Source organism: Protopterus annectens, chromosome 9.part0, assembly GCF_019279795.1.
Source record: "Protopterus annectens isolate FY-2018-M chromosome 9.part0, PAN1.0, whole genome shotgun sequence".
In the NCBI taxonomy this organism is placed as follows: domain Eukaryota; kingdom Metazoa; phylum Chordata; order Ceratodontiformes; family Protopteridae; genus Protopterus; species Protopterus annectens.
The window spans coordinates 712,124,793-712,148,455 of NC_056743.1; the positions used below are offsets into that span (position 1 = coordinate 712,124,793).

Sequence of the window (23,663 nt, forward strand, 5' to 3'; positions counted from 1 at the left end):
TTGTTTGCCTTCTGTTTGTATATCCAGGAATAACTCAAACTATGTAGTGGCAATTAATGTTTACATGTAATTACTCTTGGCCACCTGCTGCTGAGCTTGCTTTCTCCTAAGTTCCTCTCCCGACCCAATTCTTAGGAATATGGCAACAGTTATCCTGAAAAAAAAAAATCCAGTGCAGTATGAGAGTGTGCCAACACTCAAGTAAGATTATGATCTCCAAAAACTTAGGTGACTGAAGGAAAGAATACTCTTGTTACTTGATAGGTTCATTGGTGGTTACTAGGATACTGACCCAAAGGTCTTTATAAGCCTTTCCATGTGTACCCGATATAATACTAGAGAAACCCAATATAAAGGATCTAGCCTAAACTCAAAATCATAGTTAACAATGGCTGCACATATCTAGGAGGATCATAGGTGAAATCCTGGCAAGAAATTTATGTTTTCCCATCCAGTCATCCAGGCTACACATAAACAGGCTCACAGAGGGGCTCTGTTTGATGTGAACTGGTTTCCTATTCATGAGGAGTGGCAACCTCAGAGACATATCTGTCTCTCCAGCAGGTTCTATTTATGTTGAAGGCCAGGTAAAGGTCCCTGGAGCAAGTGACCCTTATCCCATTAGTCTTGCGGATATGCAGCATTTCGATTAAGTTTGGATCTGAGATTGCTGTATAGGCCAGGCGCAAGTCTTCTCTAAGTAGTCTGTATGCTACTTGAGTACAGTGACGATGACTTGAGTCTGTCAGTGCATGACATGTGATGGAGACCCTGTAATTTCTTGGTTAGAAATCTCTGGGGTCTCTCAAGTTGCTGCAGGTGCCAGGTGAGGTACATACAAAGGGAGCATTGTACTCAGTTATTGGCCTGATGAGGGTTGAGTACAGGGGAGTTATGACCTGTTTTGCTCTTGAGGCAATGCCTTTGCTAATGAGGTGAGCAATGTAGAAGGCCTTCCTTACCACAGTAGACAAATGGTGGTCAAAGATTAGGCTACAGTCAGCTTGCATTCCCAATTCTATCAGTGCTGAGTTGTTACTTAGGGTATTATTATCTATATGGTAGTCTGCATGGATATAATTTTTACCGAATGGGATGATAATGCATTTTTTAGCATTGAGTTGGAGTCCATGGCTTTGACATCAATCATTCATTTGTGTAAGTCCTTCTAAAAGTATATTGACATCTTCTGGGCATAAAATGATTACACCTAATTTGCAGTCATCAGCACCCAGTTTTGGCCTGAAGTTCTGAGAAGTATATTCTAAACAATAGGGGGCACAGCACTGACCTCCACTGCTGACAGCTCTGCTGGTCGAGGTAAAGTCCCCAATTTTGACTGAGTGTTATCTGAAAGTCAGATGGTTAGCAACATACCTGACAATGTAAAGGTTTATATTCAACTGGGAGAGTTTATCAGTGGTGCCTGAATGTGGGAGTGTATTGAAGGCCTTTGCTAAGTCAAGGTAGGTTGTATGCACAGATTGGTCTTCATTTATGCCTCACCTTGGTGATGCTTTTGAAGAAGTCTACCAGGTTTAACAGGTATGACCTCTTTGACAAAAGCAAATGTGTCAGATTAAGGGTATGGAGGTCATCTATGTCCTTATTTATAGGGTTCATGATGATTTGTTCCATGGCCTTACAGATAAGGCTGGTTAAGCTTATGGATCTGTAGTTTCTATAGTCTGAACCACACTTTTAATATTGTTGTCAAGTGGCGTATGACGAATGAAAAATAAGCTTATGGATCTGTAGTTTCTATAGTCTGAACCACACTTTTAATATTGTTGTCAAGTGGCGTATGACGAATGAAAAAAAAAAAACTATTACTTGTAAAACTAGCAATAAAGGGTCAGTGGCACGAATGTTGTAAGGAGCAGCTATACTGTCACCTTAGTCAAAATGCCTCCTGCATGACAGTGAATGAGTGTCTGCATGTATATATATCCATGAACACACCACATGAACAGGTGTGTGTACATCTGTGTATATAAACAGAGACACAAACAAATTCAGAGACAGGTTTGTGTGTGTGTGTGTGTGTGTGTGTGTGTGTGTGTGTGTGTGTGTGTGTGTGTGTGTGTGTGTGTGTGTGTGTGTGCGTGTGCATTTTTTTAGCCTTTTTTATGGGTCTCCACTGAAATGGGCCTTTGGCTCAGTTATAACAAATGTCAAATAAGAAAATAAATAAAAACACACACACACATATATATATATATATATATATATATATATATATATATATATATATATATATATATATATTGATCTATAACAAAGATATACAGCAAATCCATTTGAATCAACCAAAGCAATGCATATGATAAACACATAATGACATGGCATATGCATTTATTTCTTTAAATTATTATCTATTTCCATCTTGATAAGGGGTAAGTGGTCTCATCAGCACAGCCATTTAAGTTGCAAAAAAGGCAAGTTTGAGAAAAGTTATGTGAATTCCAATATTACAGGTGAAGTATACCATTAAAACAAGTAGGTGCACTGCATGCCAAGGCCTAATAAAATGCACGCATTATTACATATCCAGCCTACAACAAGTAGGTCGCTGCATACAAAGGTCTAATAAAATGCATGCATTATTACATATCCAGCCTACAACAAGTAGGTTGCTGCATACAAAGGTCTAATAAAATACACACATTATTAAATATCCAGCATGATTCCACAGTGGTACAGTGGTAGTGTGGTTACCTCACAGTAAGAGGTTCTCCCGTTCGATTCTCAGCTTGGCATGGCAGTGCCTTCTGTGTGGAGTCTGCATGTCCTCCCCGCAGTTGGGTAGCGTTCGAAAGACATGCGTGCATAAATGGGTGAGCCTTTGTTGAAGGTTGGGCGTTGAGTTGGCACCTCGGCGTTTCATAAAAATCTACTGCCAATCATTAGCAGACTGGAGTTCCGCTGTGGTGACCCCTTACCGGGAAAAAGCCGAAAGACAAACAGCAATTAAATATCCAGCATATACAAATTTGAATGACAGTCAAGAATGCCTTGAATTACAAGCCGGTCAGTAAGACATAGCAAGGCTGTGGTTTTACAACCACATGAATATAAACTTAGATTACATATTTCATACATACTTATGCACACAGATAGGGAAATAGACTGCATTTACCTCAACTTTCAAATGGTAACCAGTGCAACTCTACTGCAGTCAAATATTCAGCAAAAGAGTGAACGATCCAAACATTTTACCACAATGCAGGAAAGATAAAGATAAAGAAAATAAATTCAGTGGAATGGAATCCATATTATACAGACAGTCACTGCGAGTGATTCATGAAGGGTGTCACCTAATGGGAAAATACTTTTAGTACAGTAACAAGATTCAATTTCACAGTTGTCTGACATATTTTTTTTTACTATTATAAGATTTTATTCTTCTAGAATCTTAGGATATTTGCAACTCGGGATTTGTTTCCAAGACGAAAACGTCCAAAGCAATGCTTCCTGTGAAATGTGGAGAAACTGTGTTATAAATATATGTCTGCATGAGTACATGCACTAATAAGCAACACTGTTGCAGAACATATGACAAATAATTACCAGTGAAGGGAAAAAGCATGTAGCAACTAACATAAAACAAAAGCAAACAAAATAAAATACAATTGCCTAAGTTGGGATAATCTTTCCACTAAGTTTTACAAAAAGCAAGCACATACTAAAGATGTAATTTCACTGCTGCAAAGGCTGCAGGTTTGAGTTTGACTAGATAGCATCTCAGGCTACTGCTAAACCAGTCATTCAACTAATAGTCTCTGGGTAGGGGAGGGGAAGTTCAAAACAACAAACTGTAAATTCTAAGCAGTTCCTATCATAAACATCCAACAGTGAAGTTTGTGAAATCTAACCTGCAGTATGCACACAAGCTTGTCTGAAAATTCTGACTCTGTGTGAATATGTGACTTACACTACACTAAAAGGTAAACAAAATAGTCTGGTAAACAACTGATTTTAGAAACAAAATAATGTCTCTTTATAAGAATTGCATTACTGCTGTGCTTTCTAGAGTAGCAGCAGCAGTCTGGTCGTAAAATGTCTGAAACGCTACTTTTCTGAATGGATAAAATGCACAGATTACACCAATGAATGGCTCACATGGAAAGCTGTTGTCAGTAGAGCTGCAATTTGAGATGGAATGTGGCTAACTCCTTTGAAGCTTCCTGCAGGCACACTTCCCCTACCCCCCTCAGCCACAGGTGAGCATGCTCAGAAAGGCAAACTTGAAAAGTAAACAAAGGCTGAATCAAAACAAAAAATCCCTGGGATTGTCCCTTTAAGGTTAGTTAGGTAGTTGTTGCTAGATGAGGTAAGGCAGACAGAAATGTTGCTAGTAACAACAGTAGTCTTTATTATAGCTTGAAAATGTGGGATGCATTAAGGTGATAGATGCAAATGACAAAGAAGCTAGTGCTAAGTGTGAGCCATCTAGCAAATATTACTGCATATTAGAGGAGAGTAAAGAGGGGCGGCCACGGTGGTGCAGTGGTTAGCATTGCCGCCTCACAGCAAGAGGTTCTCCGGTTCGATCCTCGGCTGGGGTGCCTTCTGTGCGGAGTCTGCATGTCCTCCCTGTGGTCGCGTGGGTTTCCTCCGGGTGCTCCGGTTTCCTCCCACATCCCAAAGACATGCTGCAAGTGGATTGGACACTCTAAATTGGCCCTAGGTGTGCGTGTGAGTGTGCCTTCTGTGGAAGGTTGGGCGCCCAGCTGGCAACTCGACACCGTAAAACTCCACTGCCATTCAATGTGCGGACAGGTGATCCGCTGTGGCGACCCCTAACCGGGATAAAGCCGAAAGAAGAAGAAGAAGATTAGAGGATAGTAAAGACTTGATCCTACAAAAAGTGCAACAAAAGTACACAGCAGAAAACAAAATAAATGCAAAGGGCAGGACATTAACTTTATTTAATGCAAAAGCAAAATTGTTTAAGTCATTTACACAAATGAAGGTTAAGAAATTTGCACTGTAACTTGCAATGTGTGGAGCCTGAGCCTTTTGACAGAATGAAATTATGTTGTCACATTTCAAACAAATGATAATATCTCTGGAACCATAGGGGTTATGAAATAAGTATAAATGGAAATCTCTTCACCACAAACTATTTTTATACTGTTAGTATTCTTTAGGTTCTAGGTCTTAAAATGAATTTTGTAAGTCACTTTAAATGGGTCTATATCACTTCAGCGAAGTGACAGTTCAGCGAACGGCATTTAATCGGAAATGCCTTTCATCGAAATCCATTCTTGTGGGTGGCATAGCCCCCCACACCCACCACTAATTATATATACCAACTCCGAGATTGCACTGCAGTGGGGGAAGGAGAAATTTCCCACTCCTCATTGTACTGCAATCTCAGTATGAACAGTTCGACGAACCACGCATTTGATGTAAGTGAAGAGAAAATGCCGTGCGCTGAACTGAATTTTCACTGAAGTGGTATAGACCCCATTAAACACAGTAACTATTACATCTGTAATATGTTGTAAATAATATCTCAGCAACCATTCAAGTTACACACACACTGTCAGCAGCATTTTATCCATCTATCTGAGAGTTTTCATAGGAGGCTAAGGAATCCTGCCTGTGTTACTTGGTTGTTGAGATATTTACAGAAATGTGATAATTATATCTATATAAATTAATATCATAAAAACAACGGGTATTATCTATTTACCTGCATTAGCTAGAGATCAAATATTAATGCAGCTGAGTTTGCCATTGTGTAAGCTTTACAATTAAATATTTTAAAACCTTGTAGATAGCATGGTTCTGGAATTATCAATGCAAATATGAACAAGCAATATTTGATGCCTGGAGGTGTCAGTAGAGGTTAACTGCAGATGGACCTGGAGGTGTAACTCGAATGTAATGAATTAACAGGAAGCAAAAATTCAGTGTCAGGGAAATGTTCATATTAATGCTATTTAAGCAGCAACAATAATCTAATATAAGCAAACTTTAAGTTGGTTAAAGTGCAAAAAATTGCACAATACAATACAAAAAAAAAGATATTAGCAAAGACTCTTTAAATACAATATTAGTTTAAGGAAGCAAAACTGAAATAGCACTCGACCCAGTAACATCAGAAAAATGCAAAACAGTCCATGTTCACAGATTACTTGGTTGTCAAATCTTTGTGTTAATGAGACGTTTAAGGGTAATGAAACTTGCCAAGCCCAGTAGAAAAAACTTCTTACTTTGTATCATTTTCCAAGATAGAAACAAGTATAATCTTGCAGATGGTATATAATATAGCAGAGGTAGCTATATCTGAAAAGGGCTAGAGTAATAGGTTGATAAATGCTGTGACACCAGTATTCATGCAGATAATTGGAACCCAGAAATAAAAATAACTTCATGGTACACTTGCAACCTCCACTCTTCTCTCCCTTGGGTATTGTGCAAGTGCACACTACAGACTGCGGGTCAACAGGACAGACACCAGCCTGTTCAGCAGTCCTTCATTTATAACACACATGTTCCTGCCAAAGAGGAGAATACAAAGTTACAGAGATATCGTTATATATTAAAGAAACAACTAAGTGTACATTGTAGCTGAGGGTCATGATATATACTATGGAAAAACTTAGAAGTGTTTCAAATGGTTTCAAATTTGGGCTTATAGTGCTGGGTGCAACCAGCAATCCTACATAGCCAGTTCATTGCTCAGTTTCTTTTCCTTTTTGGATTATAATAAATTGCTACATTTGACATTTTTTTTAGGATAACAAACATCATATATCTTAAATTATGTCATTCCTAAGTCTTTTTATGTGATCAGAACTTAAAAAAAAATACTGTTTTATAGAAAGAGTAGTAATTCAGACATTTGCAATGTTATATTTTACTTGCGCTGCCAGACATTAACTAATTTGATATTTATATTACATACTTTATCTATGGGCTAGTATCTTATACAATGTGCCATATGGTTGTGCGCAATCGTGTCTCTACTGATGTTTGTGTCTTTCGGCTTTTCCCAGTTAGTGGTCGCCACAGCGGTACTCTGGTCCTCTAATGATTGGCAGTAGAGTTTTACATGCTGGCTTGCCGGGCTTAACGCACAACCTTCAACAAAGGAACGCCCGTTCACGCATGTCGCCACACATAATTTTATAAAAAAATATTTAGTTGCACTATAATGATATTATGTCTGATAAGGTGAAAAATAGGAAATATGGTGATCTAAAGTCATAAACTGCAACTTTTGCAAAACCATGATTTTTTTTTCCAATAATAATTCTTTATTATTTTTCAACTTGTTCATACACACATTTGACCAGGAAATACACAGGTAATTTCCAAACAATACTTCTAACAACAATCCTACAACATATGTACACTATATACATGAATACTTCCATTTTTAACAAAAAAGAATATATGAAGAGTCTTATCAATAGATATAGTATCTTATAATAATTTGATTTCTGATAACATTTGACTTTATAGTATTTATATCCAAGGGTTATCCTGGGCTCAGTACATTAAGCCAGTATAATACTGAAAATTTGTTCCCAGATCTTTAGATTATTTATATGTTTGGTATGATCATTAATTAGTAATTTGTGGGCTAATATGTGTTTTATCGCTAAAATCTTGAAGTTGTCCCATGAAGTTTGAGATGGATTCAACCAATTTGTAGTTATATTGAGTTTCATTAACAAAAAGATATTCATAAGTATGGTCATTTGGGATCTAGATAAATTATTTGGGGGATATGTAATATAGTAAATTCTCAAGAAAGCGATGATTTTTGATAACCCATCTTTTGCAGTTGTAGTTTTAAGGAATTCCATAGTTTGTATATACATTTACAGCTCCAGAACATATGGAGGTCAGCAGTTTCTTCTTTACAATATGGGCATTTAGGAGAATTTTTAGAGTTAAATTTATGCAAGCTAAGACGTGTATGGTATGCATTATTAAGTATTATGAGTTGGGTAAATGTTAACTTTTGGAGGGAAATTGATTTTATTGTTAAATTGCTTTTAATATTTTATTTTCTTCAATCAATGGTATTTTTTCTTTCCAATAGTTTGACAAAAGGACGCAGTCTTGATATTTAAAGTCTTTTATTAGTTTATATGTAGATGTTATACACTTAGTATCTTGTAAGAGGGCTTGCCATAAATTTGTACATTTCATTAAGTCCTCATCCTTAATGTTTAAATCTTTAAAGTAGCTGATAGATATATCTTTAATCTGTCTCAATATGATTAAATATGATTTGGGAAGGTACATTTCCTGTCTTAAATCATGAGCCGAATAGTTCAGATATGGGTATATATCACGTAAAGTTAAGTCCATTATAAGTGGAAAATTTTTTAGATCTATTAATTGATAATTAATTCTCAGGTTGGGATTCCTATGAAAAGGTTGTAAGATCATCAAGTGTTGGATGAGATTTAATGAACTAAAGAGATTTTGTAATAATGTTATATATATTTTAATATGCTGCATTAGAACAAATGATTTAAAAGTATCTTTTCTTAGGAAAGGTAATGATTTAGGATTAATATTCAGACTTTCAGCATGTTTGTAATTCAATCTTAACCAGTTTGGGGACCAGTTATTACTACGTGTATCATAATTAGCAATTCTTAAAATTCTATTAGCATTTATTATTAAGTAATATTTTTCAAAGTTGGGTAATTCTAAACCACCTCTATTTTTTGGGGTCATCAATTTGTCATATGAAATTCTAGTTTTTCATCGTTCCCAAATAAATTTAGCAGATTCCGTGTGAATTTGTTTAAAGAACTTCTTAGGGATTAAAACTTGAGTAGATCTGAAGATATATAATAGCCCAGGTAATACATTCATTTTAATAATTGAGACCTTTGCTAGTGGTGGTAATTTCAAGTTATTCCATCTCCTTAGGTCGGATAGAATGTGATCCCAAATTAGTTTAACATTATTAATATAAAAGTCATTATTATCTGTGGAAAATGTATTACCTAAATATTTAATCTTTTCTTCAGATTTTACTTGCCCCACCAATGGTAAAAGTGAAAAGGGTTTCGGAGTTTTTAAAGGAAATAAATTGTTTTTTTTTTAAGGTTTATTTTGTAGTTAGATTATTACTGCAAAATCTTCGACAGCTGTTAGTAATTTTTTGGTATCTGAAACTGGTGTTGTACAGTATATATTGAGAGCATCTGCAAAAGCAGCTATAGAAATCTTGGTACCATAATGTATTGGGTCATTATGGCATACATTTTGTTTAATATGTAAAAATAAAGGTTCTAAATATAAATTAAATAAAAAAGGGGATAGAGGACAACCTTGACGGGTTCCATTTTTAATTTGTATTCTTTTGGAAAAAATCTTGTTGATGTATAAAGTTGTATAGGGATTATTATATAATATTTGTAATATTATGATGAATTCTTGCGGTATATTAAAATATGGTAAAATATGAAATAGAAATTTTATGTTAACTCTATCAAAGGCTTTTTGTGCATCAATAATAAATGCATACAAATTTAAGTTCCTTTGATTAGCATAAGAAATTAATGTATGAAGTGTTAAAGTATTGTCACTGGTTTGCCTAGAAGTTAAAAACCAACTTATTCATTGGAAATAATTAAATTCGTTATTTTCTTCAGTCTATTAGCTAAAATAGAAGTCATAATTTTAGTATCAATATTTAAGAGTGATATGTGCCTATAATTATCTGGGTTTTGATGATCTGAATTTTCTTTGGGTATAAGAATTGTTTTGGATGCATTAAAGTGAGGGCCATTGATTTTATTATTAATTATATAATTAAATGTATATGATAGTATTTTAACAATTGTACTACAAAATGTTTTATAAAACTCTGGAGTAAGACCATCAGGGCCCAGCGCTTTAAGGGATTTCAAATTTTTAATTGTTGTTGTTATTTCTTCAGTGGAAATTGGTTTAATTAAATCTTTTTGCAATTTATCATCTATTTTCGGGAAATTAATTTTTTGTATAAAATCATTATTAGTCTCATTTGTAAGTGACTCATCTTGATCACCATAAATGTGAGAGTATATCAATTCAAAGGTATTGATAATATCTTCAGATTTCATATATATTTTGTCCTTGTAGTGTATTTCCGGAATTTGAGAGGGTGATTTAGATTGGTTAATAATTCTTGCTAAAGCCCTTGATGGAGTTTGAATATGATTAGCATATCTTGCAAGCATTTTAGTTTCATGAAATGCTAACCTATTATTCTGGATCAAGAAAAGGTCTTTCTGACATTTGAATAATTCCGTTTCTGTTTGTATGTTATGATTTTGCATTAATTCCTGATCTAGAGTTTTAATTTTAGCCTCTAAGATTTGTTCTTCTCTGAGATGGTTTTTTTTATAATAAGAGGCTTTTTGAAGGAAAATCCCCCTTACTTGAGCTTTAGTTGCTGCCCATTCAATATCAGGTGTATGTTGCTGTTTGGCTAATTTAACCAGTAAGGAACTGAGAATGTCTTGAATTTCCTGGATTATTTCCTTTTTATTTAACAAGTTTGGATTTAAGGACCAATTACAGCCCCTGTGTGATAGACTGTTTCTAAGGTCTTTGGCAAAACTTAATGTAATTTTAGAGTGATCTGATAGATAGTGAGCTTGTATAGATACTAAGGGATCAAGATTAATCAGGGTTTCCGAAATTAGAAAAAAGTCTATTCTAGACCACATTTTACGACAAGTTGAATAAAATGTAAAACTATTTGTGTTAAGAGGATTATTTACATATTTAAAGGGATCATATAATTTAAAGTCATACTTGAGTTCACTTAATGCTAATACTACTTGACTATTAAATGACCTTTGTGGACTTGATTTATCCAATTTAGGATTCTGATAGGCATTCCAGTCCCCTCCTATAATTATATAGTGGTTATTATATTGGTTTAAAATAGGATAAAGTGATGCTAAGAAGGACTGTTGATTATTACATGGTGCATATATGTTAAGGAGTATGATGGGTTTATCATAAAGAGTAGAAGAGAGAATCACATAGCACCATCTTCCTTCTTTATCCATTTTAGAATCTAAAATTTTGTCTTGATATTGATTTTTTATAATTATCGCAACTCCCGCACTATTAGTTTTGCCTTCCGAGGCTATAATTTCTCTTATCCATTTTTTCTTTTTAATTTCTGTCCATTGATCATTGGTCAAATGAGTTTCCTGAAGTAATATAAAACATGCCTTAGCTTGCAGAAATAAATGAAGAAACAATTTCCTCTTTTTCAAGTTCTGGAGCCCCTTAGTATTCCATGAATCTATTTCCCACATTTCAAAAACTTTATTTTGTGTAAGTATTCTAGAAATCAGGGAAAGTATGATAAAATCAGTTGAGTTTTAAACAGATATATGTTATGAAAGCATTCTTAAAATCCTGTCCCATACCAGTGCCTACTCACTATACCACTGGACCAGGAAATATATAGGTCTTTAACGTAGTTAAAAATTATAAAGATTAATAACACTGACAAGTATACATTATGGAAATTAAAACATAAAAGATAGACAACATATAATGGACCTATATACTCTACAACTATGTCTACAAAGCCTAATCTACGCAGTCCCTATTAAACACTACTAGTCATCTACACCTCTTGTCATTCCAGTTGAATTAGAAGAGTCAGAGAAAAACATAATAAAAAGATGTACAGATATTATCATTCGTCTCCATTGGACCTCCATTTCTTATTTAACAGTAATACTTTAGGACATTACTAGCCATGTATTCACCGATTAATGAAACCATTGCATTCATAAAATATCTAACAAGCTTGTTTGACCTTTGTTTATATGTGTACCTACACTTAAACCTAGAATCCAATTTAAAACACTATCGTCAGCTATAGATACACTAAACATCCTTAGTTCACTCTAGGAAAGTCTTTCTACTACCTGGAGAACAAACCATATACATTTTTAGTAAACAAACTAATGTAGGTAAACAAACATATACACATTTAGTCAAGTAACCTAATCAGTAATAATCTTAGGTCATTAAACTCATCGTCATTAGTCATGCAATTTTCAGACAAGCAATTTCAATTTTAGCAAAAAGCTTATTTGACACTGGAAAAACTTACTTCAATAAATGACAAAAGGGTTAGGATTTCGACCTTTAGCCTCCAGAGCTTCCATAATCATAGGCTATATAACCTATACCTAATGTTCTCTGTAGCCTCAAATGTGTGTTAAGAATATTATGAGTGATCCTGTCAGTTACCTAAGTCCTATATTGGTAACTCTTGTCAAAGTGTTTTTATACTAGATATAAGCTATAAGAATAAATCATGTTACAAAATATCTATAAACATGTATTAACATCTTATTAACATTAAATATTCCCTTACACTTTGATCTATGAACAAAATAAGGTAAAGTGTAACATCAGAAATCATTAGACATCTCAGTGTGTTTACCAAAAGAATATCATAATAGTTTTAATTAAAGCCCAATTTTTAGTAGTATATGTGGGACTGATTCCTATTGATGAATTTAATAACATGGATTACATGTAAGGAAAGTTAAATCTATATAGGTAAGATATGAATGTAAACTGGTTAAAATATGTTATGTAATTACCAATTGGTACAATAACTATAGTAGTTCCTAACCCCTAGTGCGAGAACTCTTTCACCCTCAGATGTGTTTCATGTGTTTGGTTATGTCACTGTATAGTTGCACAAATTAAGTATTTTACTTGGTATGTATAAAACACTGATAGTGATACTGGGGCTAATGTTTGTGTTTAATGTGATTATACCAGTACAAGAGACTTTATTTTGAGTTTATTTTAAATTTTCCAGTCCTAGAAACTCTTCATTGGATTTCTGACTATCCAAAGTGACTGCCGACTTCGCGATGGGGGACCCTTTATCCAGCTGGACTTCCGGAAGCGCCACATCAAAAATACACCTTCTAAAGCAGCAAAACCATTTTGGCTCCATTCATGGGAAAGTTAGACGTTGTGAAGACTGTAAATCTTCGGAAATACCTCTGTGAATGTAAACAACTCGAAATAAAGGTCATACCTGTTGAAAAAATGGCCTAGTAAAGGAAATTACCAAACAAAGCAAAAACAAGACCTCGACTTGTAGTATGAGGTGGATCCGACCTCGGATGTCTTGCCAGTCTCATCGGAATTTTATTCTAGTTCACTGAAGCAGGTAAGCTTTTAAAAACTGCCAAAAAAGTAGATTTAGCTTCTTTTTTTGTTGTAACTGAATATCTAGTCCCATCAAGTGTAAATATTAATGTATTTGGGTACTTCATTTGAAATTTAATTTGTTTTTCAATAAGAAACTTGCAATAGGGAGATAATAACTGTCTGGCTTGCCTAATTTGCAAAGGCAGGTCCTGAGCCAAAGAAATTCTGTTGTTTTTCCACGTAATAGTGCCTCCATTTTTCTTTACAGTTAGTAATATTTTGTTGACATCTTGGAAGTTAAGAATTTTAGCATAAACAGGTCTTGGGATATTTGAAGCTTGGGATTCCCTCAGGGCTCTGTGGACACTCTCAATTGTTATTTGTTGTGCAGTTTCTGAGTCACTGAATAATGTTGTGAGTATTTGTATGATTGATGGGATTAGTTCATTGTATTGTACAAATTTCGGCATTCCTCTGATGATTATATTATTTCTCCTGGATCTCGCCTCTAGATCAATAATTTTAGATTGTATAGAGTGAATGTCCTGTTCCTGTGATCAGCCTTTTTGGCAAGCAGTGCTATTTTATCTTTGTTCTCAGTGATTCTAGCTTCATTTTTATCCATTCTTTCCAGAATTTGACTGCAAGATATTCCAAAGGATTGGACTTGGTTAGATAGTTCTTTTAATGCTTCTTGGATAGGAAGTAAACCTGTTTTAATATCTTCCATGTTTGCCAGTTGATCTGGTTTATTTTTATTCCCTGGTTTTAATTGCTCCTGTTGTTTTGTAATTTTCTGTCTTTTCGAATTTAAATCTTTCTCCGGTGATAGAAGTTCTGAGAGTTTAGTTTTTGTAGTTGTTGTGTCCATATTTTTTCCTTCTTTCGACATTATAGATCAGTATTTGAACTTGATGTAACTTGAGTGTAGTTAGGCCAACTGTTCTGAGCACACGGTTCCTTTGTTTGAGACTCTCTTCAGAGTCAAATGATCTGTTATAATCCTGCTTGATTTGTTAATTCTTCAGGTTCAATCATCTCTTGTGAGATACTTAGTTGAAGTTAAAGTTGTTCTTTCTTATATTTACTGTTAAATAGATCGTAATATATCCTCTGGGTTAGATTTTCCTCTGATTATATGGAGAGCTGTAGATTAGTAGTGTTTACAGAACGGCAGCCATCTTTGAACCTGCAAAACCATGAATTTAAAATGATAGTGTAGTTATCAAGTATATGAAGAATAAAAACAAACTATATAAAGATAGAATTAATTTTTAAAACTTGTATGAATTTCTGTCTAATGTCAATACTTTTATTTTTATATGTTATTGCATACAAAAGACATTACAAGTATTTATTTTCAGTACCGTTCGACTTCTTGATGTTAGTCAAACATTTTAAGAATGTTTGTCAGACAATCATGATAGTAATACTCCCATAAATCTTGAGGATAAGTTGACCAAGATAAAATAGTTTCACTTCCAATGAAGAAGTACAAAAAAGCAGGCTGCCCTTTCTAGATGCTGTCATTTCTTGAGAGTTTATGCAATCCCATATTCATGTGAATATGTGCCATACCTTTCAACTGTCCAGATATTTGCCTTGTATTGTTAGTCTGTTCCTTGTAAAAATTGTGTTTTTCTGCCAAAGCATTAAGGATGGAAGCCATGAAATGACGACAAACTTTTTTTCTTTCTGACTTTTTATCCTTCATTAAATACATGCTAACTCAAGACTTGTTGTTGGGTGGCCACGGTGGTGCAGTGGTTAGCATTGCTGCCTCACAGCAAGAGGTTCTCCGGTTCGATCCTCGGCTGGAGTGCCTTCTGTGCAGAATCTGCATGTCCTCCCTGTAGTCGCGTGGGTTTCCTCTGGGTGCTGCGGTTTCCTCCCACATCCCAAAGACATGCTGCAGGTGGATTGGACACTCTAAATTGGCCCTAGGTGTGAGTGTGTGTGGGTGCCTTCTGTGGAAGGTTGGGCGCTGGGCTGGCAACTCGACACTGTAAAACTCCACTGCCAATCATGAGCGGACAGGTGATCCGCTGTGGCAACCCCTAACCGGGAAAAGCCGAAAGAAGAAGAAGAACTCAAGACTTGTTGTTCTAAATGCTATGAAGCGTGTCTTTTATTAAAATGAGATATAAGCCTACTTTTTAGTGAGAAAGGAATGACAAACTGCAGTTACATCAGAACAGGAGCAAATGTTTACCACTGCAACTAAGGAAGAGAAGAGAAACACTGTTAAATAGCTCAGCTTCAAAAGTATGAGAGAAAGCACAGCTCATTTTCAAGAGTCTCTGACATTCTTATTTCATCATATAAATTAATTTTTAAAAGAAAATGGATTTGCATTTTAATTAAAAATGGTGCACATATCATACCTCTCAACCTCTTAGCTCTTGAAATCTGGGTAGAGCCAAACATAATAGAGGGCCAAAGACTCAGAAATAGGGACAGATTTTAATTATTATCCTTACAAACTTAAAGTTGCTAGAACAACAAGACTTTCTTTGGCTACATTAGGAAACTGATAAGTAAATTACCAAAAAGCTTGAAGTAGGATAAGTGCAATGGGATTGTATTTTCTCTAGCACCCTGGGATATGCCTTCATGGGAGAGTGAATAATAAAGTCAAACTGGATTGCAGTCTTACCTAGTGTTAGTTGCACCTGGAGAATTTCAGATGCATTGTGTTGGGCAACTAGCCTGGAGGTGTGAATATCCTTGGTGAATATGGACACTCCTCCACCTTTAGTGTTTCGGTCTTGGTTTTGTGGCCGAAAAGTGTGGTAAGAATTGTAGCCTGGTATTGCAGGGGTGCTCTCTGGAGCCTTGAAAGCCAATGAAAGTCTTGTTGTTGTCCTTCTTTTGAATGCAGTTCTAAGTTCCTTAACTGGTTTTATTTTTTAATCCTACAAGTAATAATCTCGCTTAATTTATTTAACCTGCTACTACAGGATGGGCGAGATGGATTGACTAAATGCTGGATTAGGTTTTACAACGTTTCATGAGCTTTCTTCTATTTTCTTTTCCATTTATATGGAGGTTCTCCCATGCTGGCTTATCTTTGACTTCATTACTGTTTCTGTGGTGTCCCTATAGTGCCTTTTTTAGGCAAGGTTCAAAGGATAAAACCACCACCGTAACAGATACAAGCATGCAAAATCTGAAGGTAATGCTACTCAATGCTAGAAGTCTAAACCTCAAAATGCAATCTCTCGAGGCATGCCTAAAAATGGAGAACATCGATATCTGTGCAGTAACTGAGACCTGGTTCAAGACTCCAGAGAGCACCCCTGCAATACCAGGCTACAATTCTTACCACACTTTTCGGCCACAAAACCAAGACCGAAACACTAAAGGTGGAGGAGTGTCGATATTCACCAAGGATATTCACACCTCCAGGCTAATTGCCCAACACAATGCATCTGAAATTCTCCAGGTGCAACTAACAATAGGTAAGACTGCAATCTAAATTGTAGCTTGCTACAGATCCCCCACCATGCCCCACGATTCTCACTACACCTTTCTAAACATACTGAAAAATATTAAACTACAACCAAACACCCTAATACTGGGTGATTTCAACTACCCTGCCATTAATTGGGAAAACTACTCGGGTGCAAACTCCTTTTCCCAGTGGTTCTTGGAATTCATAAATTCCAATGCCCTGGATCAACTAATTCATTGTCCCACCAGGGGCTCCAATATCCTAGACCTGGTCATTACCAACATGGGAGATAGATGCTCCATACCAGTGGTCACCCCCTCATTGGTCAGGTCTGACCATAAGCAAATCACCCTTGACATCCACATCCCACCCCCAGTAAGGAAATCTCCTTAAAAAACTTCTCCAAAGCCAACTTCATGCTACTGAAGTCAGAAGTGACAAACTTCACAACACCCACGCAGACAGAATCTGGAAGTTCGACTGCAGAATCCTACACTAAGGCACTGTGCGAGCACATCCACTCATGCATGAATCATGTCATCCCAATTAGAACCAAGATGCTTCTCTCCAAAAAAATGAAGCCAGTCTGGTGGTCCCCTGCTATAAACAAACTATACAACAGAAGGAAGAAACTGTTGCAGAAAAGAGGAAAATCCCAGGATGCAAAAAACTCCCTCATCAGCTTCAGTAAGAAGCTGAGATCCCTCATAAAATCCTCAAAAGCTAGTTACAAAAATAAAATTACCAAAGATTCCAAAGACAACCACAAGGCATTCTATAGTTATGTCAATAATCTAAATGGCATTGCTCAGATCTGCTCTGAGCTACAACAGAATGGCATTCAATATATTGATCCCAAGGATAGTGCCAACTTCACTCCCCTCTCAACCCCTAAAGGGCCCATCTCAATAGCACTACACTGAGCGAAAGCGCTTGGTGTGATTGATTGTTTTATTAAAACAAGAATTTTTACCTGATTGGAGCCTTTTATTTTCTGCTTGGGCAGAAGAAGGAACATTAACATTTTATCTGGCTTTTCTATTCTGGACTTCCAGCGCCACCTTCCAGGTCGTGGAATAATCATTTTAATAGCAAAAGATTGCCAAATTCCAATACTCACGGCCACACAGGTAGAAACTGCACTCTGCAAAGCTAAGAATACGGCATCCATGGGACCAGATGACATCCCAGGCTGTGTACTACATGAACTACAAAATTAACTGGCACCTCACCTAAGCATCATGTTTAATCATAGCCTCACCTCAGGCTTCGTGCCCACTGAGTGGCGCACAGCTACAGTTATCCCACTCCACAAGGGAGGATCCATCTTGGATCCCAGGAACTACCGTCCCATCAGTCTGACAAGCCTGATCTGCAAGGGAATGGAATGCATTATCATGGAACTTATTGGACCCTACACAGTTTGGGTTTGTGAAGGGTCGATCTTCTCTCCTGAATCTGACTGACTTCTTCGAATCAGTCTCCAGAGCTGTGGACGAGGGTAAGGTGGCCCACACAGCCTATCTGGACCTCACCAAGGCCTTCAACACCATCCCCCACTCTGGAATCATAGATAAACTTACTAAGCTGGGCATAAATCCCTACGTCACTCGATGGTTTGCCAACTGGCTTACTGACAGAACCCAGACTGTAAAAGTAGCAGACTCCAAATCCAGCTCCAGACAAGTGACAAGTGGAGCACCTCAGGGTTCAATCCTGGGACGACTCTTGTTTGGCATCTACTTCTCTGAAGTACAGGCCAACACTAAGGGACTATGACTAACAAAGTTCGCAGATGACTGCAAACTGGGAGCCATTATTGAATCCCCAAATGATGTGGATATTCTACAAAAGGGCCTTACAGAAACATATGCCTGGTGCCAGAGCCATGGGCTCAAGCTTAATGCCAAGAAATGTATAGTTATCCCCTTTAGAAAAAAACATGTACCCAACATGGGGCCAGAATCAGGAACACCTATACTAAGTGTACACAATCTGTATTCAAGAATATCCTTACCTCATTTTTTGTGGTGTCTATTTACTCAGAAATATTAAACTAAGTATAGATGTAGTCTGCACATTATGATGACCTTCACGAATCCCCCTCAACATTTAAGGTTGCAAGAAAAGCAGTAGGAAAACTAAAAGGAGAAAGAAAGTAGAGGTTATGCTTGTGTTGTCTATTCACTCAGAATGGTGTAAACTTAGTGTAGGCATTCATGAATCCAACCCCTGATCTTCCCATAATTATCTCCAGATTGTACCAACTGTTATCATCCTTGAACAAGATGCTTCTTCCCTGTCCAAAACTGTAAAGCTGTGGATACATAGGCCCAGATAACATTCCAGGTTATTTACTTGCAAGTGTCAAGCAGCACATAGCCTAACACTTCCAAATATATGCAATCTTACTTTCTCCAGATCATACCTGCCTCTAACTGGAAGAGCCATAGCATTCCTTCTCCCCAACAGAGAAGACATCATTAATTATAAGTCTGTATCACTCTTATTAGTGCTACAGAACACAATACTACAGAACTAATTAACAATGACATTTGTGATCTACAGAACCTCGACCCCAAAACAATGTTGCTTTGCTAAGTTCAAGTTATGCCTACTCAACCTAATTTTTTTTCACAAGATCACAAGAAGTTTTAGATGACAGGCATATTGAAAAAGGTCAATGTAGGCAGAATAAACAATCGTTTGACATCATTCCTCACTTGGACATCATGAGCAATCTCTCTAGTCTAAACGGTAATCTTTACTTTGACCATTGCATAGCTAAATGGCTTTTGGACTGACATCACATAATCACAGAATCCATGTGGAGGAACATCCTTCTCGCTATAAAAATCATACCAGAAGCATCCCATAGAGTTCATTCATGGGCTCCCTCTTGTTTGGCATTCAGTAATCAGAGATGAAATGGGGCATGTATGAATGGATACAGTTTCAAATGATTGCAGATTGTGTTCCACTGCCAATTTATCACTCTACCCAAATCGTCCAAGAAAGCCTAGATGAAGCCTACACCTGGTGTCCTAATCATGATCTTACACTAAACAAGTAGTACAGCACAGCTACCTTTGCACAGCTACCTTCAGTAAGAGTAATGTGCCTTCATCTTATTATTTTATGGCATTCCTTTTATTGGAGGACAAGAGTAATCACAATGAACTCTCTTTCAATCAGCAAGTGTCAGTTGAGATCAGAAAGCTCTTGTGCCATGCACAACTAAAATTATCATTCCATCTATTGTGGTTTCAAAGATGTCCTTGTCCCATTTACTCCTCCCTCATCAGACCCTTTCTCAAATACAATACCCTCCTTTGGAATGTACCTGCGAAAGGGCATTGCACAACCTGAAAGGCATCAACTATTCCTAACTAGAAAAAGCTCTGGTTTAAGCCACTTTTTTAAAATTGGTATTATTCTTACTTGCAGGTTTCCAAGAAGTGTTATTTATCTAGCATATTGTCTGTTGAAGATCCATTACTTTTCAACCTTTCAAGTCTTCTTAGATTAAAGAGCTCAACAAATATCCTCTCCAAGGATATACGCTTCCACTGTAATGTCATGATAGGTTGCTTAACCAATGATTCCTCCACCTTAGGAATAGACTCAATCTACATATCAAGCTGATTATCCCCCTTAAATCTTTTAAATCAAATCTCAATAACTAAACAAGAAACCACAAACTCATGTCTTACAATAATGTTACTGGTCTTTTACCCAGAGGGCACTAAACTATCCCTATCACTATAAAGAAGAATCAGCTAAGTTTCTTGATATGTCTTTGGTCTTAAGCTTAGTATAAGCTTGTACATCTTTAATGTATGTAATGGCATTTCCATTACTTAGAATATATGAAATGGAATAATTCTATGTGAGTCTAAGTTTTGAAATGTGCTACAAGTGAACTCTAGTAACAGAAAACTTCCCTGTTAAGAAGGAATCTATATGACATTTACATATGAAGAAATAGAACAACATCAGAAAAATAGTGACCAAGGAATGAAATCTCCTAATACTTAAAAAAAAAAAAAAAAAAAAAAACACTGAATAATATAAAATACAAAGTATAGGAGAAAACCAAGGCTGGTGAAATGTATCAGCATAGGAAAACAACAATCCAGAAAACTGTCCCAAACAGAAAATTCCATACGTTATAAATCCACACATGAATTTCATAAACCATAGAATTTATTGGTAACAACTAGGCAAGCGCTTTCACCCGGGCTTCCTCAGACCTTAAACATTATCATTAAAACTGAGGTCAATATATACTAGTTAATACATGACATCACTTCCTATTCTAAATTTAAAAAACTATTACATTATAAAAACATATGACATTTGATTACATATATAATCTAGTAAAAATAGTCAAAACTGTATAAAATAATAAGAAATGAGTACCAAATAGGCTGTATATACAATACATATGTAAAATATATTTTGTAAATAACAAAACATACAAAATTACCTAACAGTAAGCCTGCTATTTTTAAGAATAGGTTTGAGAGGAATCTTGTCATTTAATCCAGGCCATCGATCTGCTCTAAATCTAATGATCCATTTTAGTTCCATCCTCTCCATGTAGCTCCGTACATCCCCACCTCTAATTATGGGAGTATTGACTTGTATAACCTGAAACCTAAAGCTGTGTTGGTTATCGGTTTCTATAACATGTTTAGAAAGGGCATTACAGGTCGATCATGTACAAATATGGTAAAGATGTTCCCTTATTCTCTCACGTAGCCGCCTGTCCGTTTTACCTATGTAAAATGCCGAACATGCTGTGCATCTGGCTAAGTAAGTAACATGTTGCGTATTGCATCAGCGTGTACATGAAACCTGAAACACTGAGATGTGGAAGGGTGTATGAAGCAAGAACCACTTTCTAGATATCCACAGAAATTACAATGATTGCATGGTAAAGTGCCAATGGTAGAATCATCATTCGATACACTGGGATAACATAGTAACTTATGTAAATTCAATTTATTCTTATATATAAATTTAGGATTCTCCCCAACTATTTCCTTAAGCCATGGGTTAACTTGCGATATTCCCCAATTTCTAAAAAATACTTCTTTGATTCTGTTAATATCTTGAGTACAGTTGGTAGACAGTTTTACTGTAGAATCATTGAAATTTTTTGTGAGTAAAGAGGCAGTCTCCACTAAGGGATGATGGGAAAAATAAGGACGTGCTGAATTTTCTCTCAGATTGAATACTCCTTCAAAATATTTATTCACCTCATTAGTTTTATAAGATCTCTGTAATAGCCTATCACTCAGATCTGACAGTTCATAAATAAATCCATCTGTACTGGGATTCATTCTGGATGCTCGTATAGCTTGCCCTCTGATCAAATTCTTAAAAATATAATTGGGGTGCATACTTTTCTATGCAAGAGTGTATTTTTATAGCATGCTTTCCTATACATCCCAGTATTGATAAGTCCATTTGATAATCTTTCAATATATACGTCTAAAAAGGCGATCCAATGGTCTGAGCTATCCATTGTAAAATTTAGGAAGTGTGATGAATCATTAATCTCTCTAAAAAATTCAGTGAGTTCTCCTGTCCCAGCCCATAGAAGAAACAGCTCATCTACAAATCTAGTGTAAAAGATGACGTGCTTCTTGAAACTGTCTAACTTAAAGAGTTTATCACTTTCCCAATCCACCATAACTAGGTTGGCATAGCTATTGGCACAAGACGGGCTAAAAAAACACTGGAAATATGAGCCACAAAGCACTATAGAAAATGAAGGTAATATCACATGGGATCTCCCATTACCAACAGTTCAAGTTAGATGCTAGAAAACTGGATATAGTGATCCATGAAAAGAAAAAAAAAGTAGCATTGAAATCACCACACCCAGTGACTACAGCATGTTGTGTATAGATAGATACAAAAAGTCATAAAATATCAGGATTTGAAGGCAGAAATGAGAGCAATGTGGAAGAAGGATACCCAGAAAGTTCTAATAGTAGTAGGAGCAACGGGTCTTATAAAAAAGAATCTACAATCGTATTTAGATGTGTTACCAATCCATATAACCCTGTACGAATTGCAGAAGGAGCCATTACTGGGGACATGGCGGGTGCTGTGAAGAGCACTATTGGCTGACATCAAAAATTGAAATAATACTAACTTCATGAACTTTAATCGTACTTTGACTTAGGAATGGGGTCCATTCCCATCATGGTATTAGAAACCCAAAAGATCTGGAGAAATTACAAATATTAATCCTGGGTTAACTTTCAAAGCAATGCCCTCTCTGCTGCACTTTGCATGGGTGAGTGTAAGATTATGGCACAACATCAATCATAACAGCTATCAAGAGATCAGTATAGTATATTTGCCTCAACAAATGAGACAAATTCAATTGTATTGTGCCTTTTGTACAGAATTTTTCATATTTCTAAGGTAAAAATAAAGTCCTGATGGTACTTCTTCAATGTATTAAATGACATCTTATCTACAATGAACAGCTCTCTCTATATTTATCTATCTCATCTCTCTCTATCTCTATCTGTGGGTATGTGTGTGTAACACATCACTTCTGATTACGTCTGCATGCGTGTATAGGGAGATTGTTACTGTTGTTGCAGCACTATGAATGTGACATGAAAGCATTAACCCTCTCTAGTCATTTGCAAGAAGCAATTTAGTTCACAGTGTTTCCTTCCTTTTACCGTATAGTGCTTCATTTCTTGGAGTTCTTACAAATCACTATAACAAGTTATACAATATGAAATGGTTAAACATGAGCATAATGATCTACAAGTGAATATTTCCTAAGGCATTAAAACATATAAAACTATGGCTATGCTTCATGAGAAAAACACAACAGTGCAATTCTTCTGCAAAATATTTGTATCAAACTACTGCAGGCAAATTTAAATTGTTTTATACCATATTACAATACAGATTATTTTTTCTTATTAGTTCCCCACTGCCAGTAATAGGTACAGGGTTAGTTTTGTTATGCTGAATTAAAGAAGTGACAGAA

The 23,663-nt window shown here is 36.0% G+C and overlaps 1 protein-coding gene across 1 annotated transcript in view; it reads right to left on the bottom strand.

Annotated features, from left to right (window-relative positions):
• The window catches only part of LUZP2 (leucine zipper protein 2), a 4,367,081-nt gene that overhangs the window by 869,437 nt on the left and 3,473,981 nt on the right, over positions 1-23,663 (bottom strand). The window lies entirely within an intron of this gene.